Source organism: Humulus lupulus, chromosome X (assembly GCF_963169125.1).
Source record: "Humulus lupulus chromosome X, drHumLupu1.1, whole genome shotgun sequence".
In the NCBI taxonomy this organism is placed as follows: domain Eukaryota; kingdom Viridiplantae; phylum Streptophyta; class Magnoliopsida; order Rosales; family Cannabaceae; genus Humulus; species Humulus lupulus.
In genome coordinates, this window is record NC_084802.1 from 202,545,717 (window position 1) to 202,551,716 (window position 6,000).

A 6,000-nucleotide genomic window follows, 5' to 3' on the forward strand; every position below is an offset into this window, starting at 1 on the left:
CCGCCGTGAGAGGCACGACGAGTACGCTCCCCCGACACCAACGACCCCAGCAATCCCGAAAGCTGTTCAGGCTCAGATTGATGCTCTAAACCAGGCGGTATAGCAACTGGTCGGGGGACGAACGTCCCATATCGAGTACGATAGGAGGAGGGGCACCCCCTTCGTACAGAGGATTGCTGCGGCTGAAACCCCCAGTAAGTTCAAGATGCCTACATTGCCAAACTTCGATGGGTATGGAGACCCAATATCTCATGTTAATAAGTTTGAGATACAAATGGACATACAAAAAGTGTCGGAAGACGCCCGCTGCCGGATCTTCCCTGCGACACAATCTGACACCGCTCAGGAGTGGTTCTTCAAGTTTCCTCCTGCTAGTATAGTATCTTGGGAAATGTTCGTGAAGGAATTTTACGGATAGTTCTACGCGGGTTGTGTACAACCCACAGAGGCCAACCAGCTGGTCAAGATACGACATAAAGAGGGAGAGCCCTTGAAAGTACGACCTGTCTCCTAGTGACAAAAGTGGAAAAACCCCGTATTTTCTTTGTTGGGGTTAGATTTGAGGTCGAACAAATAGTTGACCTCATGTGGTGTGGGGACAGACCATTTCTTATGGATATAAAGTGTCGAGAGCATTCTATATCCATTAGGGGTTATTTGAAAATGAGCGACCCCGAAATAGTTGGCCACTCCTTGGAAGAAAGGGTGAAGAGGCAGGATAGCTCCTTCCTTGATGTGATACCTCGACCAGGCGCTGAAAGCGCCTCCAGGCAAGTTTGCCCTTTGGTCTTTGGTGGGTTGGACTAGGGTTACCCCAGGAAGTCCGTATTTTTTAATATAATTCGCAATCCTCCTAATTGTTACTTGGCTAGAAGGGGCGACATACCATTCAACATATGGTTGAATGGCATTTCAAAGTTGAGTGTGAGTTTGGATGCTAGGGTCGGGGATATTTCTTTCTCAACCACTAGTCGAGGGAATTTCAGCCCGAGGAGCAGGCTGATTTAAAGGATTGGAAGGTTTCTCTTTCTGGGCTTTAGTTTCTGCTTGACCCATATTTTGGATGAGGGTCGATGGAGTGCTTGAAGTTGCGCGAGAAAAGGGAATTTCAGGTATTATTAACGACGGTTGCTCCTCGTCCTCGAGAAATTGAGCTAGCAAGTCGTCATCGATGGGTCTTTCACCTCCCCACGGATCTTGCATAAAAAGCTGCGAACAGAGAAAGGGGGAGGTGAGAACGTAAAGCCTAAAAATATGTGTTGAGAGTTAGAATAACGTTGCTCGCGTATGAAAATTAAGTTTTTATATGGCCAGCAACATTCTAACAAAAACACTAAGTTTTATACAAGCAGTTTGAAAAACATATTGAAAAGCGGAAGCAAAAAGTTTTTCGGGAAAAGGCTTTTTCGACTCTGAAGGGGCGGGAAAAACCCAGTTTTTCAACTAGCCTAAAAATGGAATTTTTACTTCGATTTTACGCCCTAAATCTACAATCTCAACTACCAAACTGACTCCTAACTCCTAGAAATGTTACTTCACTATCCTATCAAGCATCGATCAATATGCCCATTACCACAAAACAGTTTCGGTCAAGAACAATCAAGAACACATATTTGAATACATAAAAAACAGTTTTGCATGACATCTCAAACGTCCAAGGGGTTCGTAAAACTTACTTGGATGGAAAGTGGGGTCTGAAACGAAAGCTTTGAGCGTCTGAACGGAGGATCCTTAGAACAGCGATGAAAGCTCCTCAAATTTTTTGGGCTCTGAAGGTCGAGGTTCTTAGGAGTTCTTGACAAGAAAATGGCGAGTGAAAAGTAAAAAGTAAAAATATGGATTTGGGGTATTATATATAGTGACTGCGACACGTTAAAAGAGGTAATCATAAAGGGTAACTTTCCAAGGCATGGAGAAGTGTGATAGCCATCAGACAAGTTATTGGGAAACCAAAGAGACTTGATTAGACATGATTGATCACCTTTTTTCGAGAAAGCATGGGCGACTCTGACAGATTTCGTGGGGTATTTGAAGAGTCATTTTCCTAAGTTTACTTATTGCTGGTCACAATAAATAAACTTGGGGGGCAAATGTTTACCCAAAAAACGGTTGCTGATGACCCAAGAAACATCTGGCGGAACACCCCGTTCTATCAAAGCTTGTTGTTTGAGAGGCTTTGTATCTTTATTTGGCGGTGACTGAGAACGCGGTCAGTGCTGTTTTAGTTCGTGAGGAAGATCGAACTCAGAAGCCAGTCTATTATATCAGCAAGAGGCTTATGGGAGCTGAATCTCGATACCCTTTATCAAGAAACTCACGTTTTTCCTAGTCCTAGCTTCAAGGAAGCTACGCTCTTACTTCCACTCCCATGAAATACATGCAACGTTCCACATTCCCTATTATGTCTTAGTGCCTTGATTAGGGAGCCATGAGGGAAATAACTGACTTAATGCATTATTATGTGATTTTAATGCATAATTATATGAATTATGTGAGTTATATTATTATATGACTGAATTGGCATGCATGTGGGCCCGTTTCTTATTAGAAGGGCATTTTAGTAATTTTGGCCCGTTGAGGGCATAAGTATATATATGTGCATATATGTGATATATGTGTGAGACCACATTATTATGTGGATATATTTGGGTTATTCGGCATGAGGCGATCCTAGGGAGAAAGTTAGTGGTTTAGTCATAACGGGGTCAGATATCGGGCACGGGGTGAGCCTAGGATTTATTTGGTAACTTAGTACATTACCGAGATTGATCAGGTAATGGGAAATTATTTGGTAATTATTTGAGGATATTGAAAGTAATGAGAATTATAATGCATTAATCATTGACGGGATATGTGGCAAAAGACTGAATTTCCCTTAGGGGCTTTGAGAGAGAAATTTGGCCTAGGGGCATGTAGGTCGTTTGGGAAAAAAGTATTGACTTAGGTCACTAAATCCTTTAGCAACAAAAAACCCAAAGAATAGAAACACTTACAACTTTCTCTCACTCTCGATTGTTTTCCCTTCCTATCTCTCTATCTTGGTTTGATTTTTGGAGGAAATTAGAGAATCATAGAAGCTAAGGCTTGGGAATTGAAATCTTGAAGTCTACAGTGTGATTAACTGCAGCTAAGAGGTGGAATTCACAGCTGAGGTATGGTTGTAAACTCATTTTTAATTGAATTCTGTTTTGGCGTTGGGTGTTCTTGAGCTTGAGGTTCAAGGTATTAAATTGAGTTTTTGGTGGGGTTTTGAGTGAATTTTGAGCTTGGGTTTTGTTGCAGGTTTAGTGTTGATGTTTTTCTAGGATTGAACTGTGATTTTGGGATTATTTGGAAATGACTTTTGGTGAGTTTTGGCTGAGGAAAACAGGGGAAAATTTGGGTTCGTAGGGTCGCGCTGCGACACTGTTCTTAGGGCGTCGCGACCTGTGTGAACTCAGGGTGCAGGGTCTCTGTTTGGAGTAGGCATGCCGCGCCCTCAGGGTTAACTCGCGGCGCGTGTCCCTAGGCAGAGGCGAGGGGAGGCCACAGATTGGATGTAACACCCTACTATCCAGGGACCGTTACACTGTGGATTTTAAATAGTGCTAAACTCGCTAAACGAGTCATTTGGCCATAATTGTGTAACTAAACGTGATTAATGGTTTAGGGTTAAATTTTTTGGTCAAAGATACTAACGTTTCACTAAAACGTTTACTGTATACATGAGATCCCAAAATACATTTAAAAGGTTAATTACAATAAAATAGTTACCACCTGCTGACCTGAGCAGCAAAATAGGGTTTGACCCTAGTTCCTCTTTAAACCTTCGCCCGTGGTGGTCGAGCAGCCGCAAATGTACACATCGTCACCTAAGCTCTCCAACTCAAGGATGGCCCAACTTTCTTTTCCCTTTACCTGCACCACATAGCACCTATAAGCCAAGGCTCAACAAGAAAACTTAAACATGCTCATAAGCAGTTAATAACATATTACCAGATCATAATAAGCATGCCTAGCAATAATAACCCTACTCATGCATGCATAACAATCATATAAATGACTACAGTGTCATATGGGACCAATTTCCCTAGATAATTGATCAATGAATCATATTGGGGCCTAATGCCCACAATACATGATTATGGAATCATACTGGCTCAACGCTCTAGGACATGAGACTAATGAGTCACCCCGGGGTCCTTTGTCTTGTCCTCTGTATAACCAGCCTCTGAGTTGATCTAGCGTACTTGGCGCTAAGTTTCGTCCGATCGATAGGTCGGTCAAGCGTATATGCGCTCCTGATTAGGCTAAATCATATGGACCAGCGCTCAGCGCGCTATTGCCATGCTTGACTAATAAGTCAATGCCTTACGACCAACACTCAGTGTGTTAATGCCATCCTTGAGTAATAAGTCAAGGCTAGGATATGGGACTAATAAGTCACCGTGGGTCCCTTAGCCCTATCCTCTATATAAGCGTACCTGGCGTTGACCACCACTCCACGTGCTAAGGTTGTTCTTGACTAATAACTCAATGCTAGGAAATGGGACTAATAAGTCACCCTGGATCCCTTAGTCCTATCCTCTGTTTAAGCATATAATGCGCTCACAACCACTCAACGTGCTAAGGTCGTTCTTGACTAATAAGTCAATGCTAGGATATGGGACTAATAAGTCACCTCGGATCCCTTAGTCCCATCCTCTGTTTAAGAGTACCTGGTGCTTCTGGTTAGCCTAACCAATACGACCAGCGCTCAGTGCGCTACTGCCACCCTTGACTGATGAGTCGATGCTTTTCGACCAGCGCTCAACGCTATTGCCAACCTTGACTAATAAGTCAATGCTTTACGACCAGCACTCAACGCTATTGTCGTCATTGACTAATAAGTCAAGCCTTTCTCAATAAGATTATGCAAACAGGCATATATCATATGTCAAATATCCAAATATAAAGCATTCGACATACTTAATCAATAATCACAAGCATAATCATAATCATGCGCGTACTTAGGTGCTCATGACCTATTCATGTTCATGTTCAAAAATTCGGGAATCACAAGCATAATAATAATCATGCACATTTACAGAGACTAAAGCTCTGATAAATTCTATATTCAACATTTAGGCCATGCCATAATCACATGTATCATATACTGGGTGCAGTTTTCTTACCTTCAGTCCAAGCACAGGTTACCAATAAACGACCCTAGAGCACTGTTCTGATTCTGATCCCCTAGCGATAGCCTAGTCATAACCATAATATAGAATCTCGTCAAAATGAGTAAATAAAGGCTTCCAGACCGAGTCCTAGCCTCCGGGACGTCAAATCCTACCAAACCAGGTAGTAGGATTGATCTCGAGCCCTTAGGTTTAAGTTCCCACCACTAAAAACCCATTTTGACCATTTTTCCCCTTTTGGGCCACGGCCCCAAAAACCCGAGTTGTGTCCTACTCAAGAACAGGGGCTAACCCCTTCTCTGTCTGCGCCGCGGGCCATGATCTGCCTAAAAGGTGTCGTGGTCCAAGGTGTCCCAACAGCCAAATCCACCTGCTTCTTCAAGCCTGGGCCGTGACACACAAGAAAAGGGTCGCGGCCCAACCACGAACACATTTTCCAATTTTAAATCCTTCTAAAATCCTATCCAAACACACCCAGATCTCAAAAACAAAGTTCCCAATCATCTCAATGGCACAAAATCCTCAAAACTCAATCTTCAAATCATTCAAAAACTCCTCAAAACGTAAAATCCAAATTCAAAACTTAAGAATTTTAGGAAACGGAAACTCAGAAATTCAAAACTTAAATTACCTCAGATTATGTCGTTTCTCACTAAATCCTCTGACAAATAAGCTTCTAATCTTTCCTAGAATCGTTATGACTCATACCTTGCTTGAATCCGATTCCAAAAACTCGAGTTCCCTTCGAAAACGTTAACGAGCGTCAAAAATAGAACGGGAGAGAGAGAACGTAACTGAACGTTCTTTTTTATTTCTGACAAGTTACTTCGAGCTTAAGTAA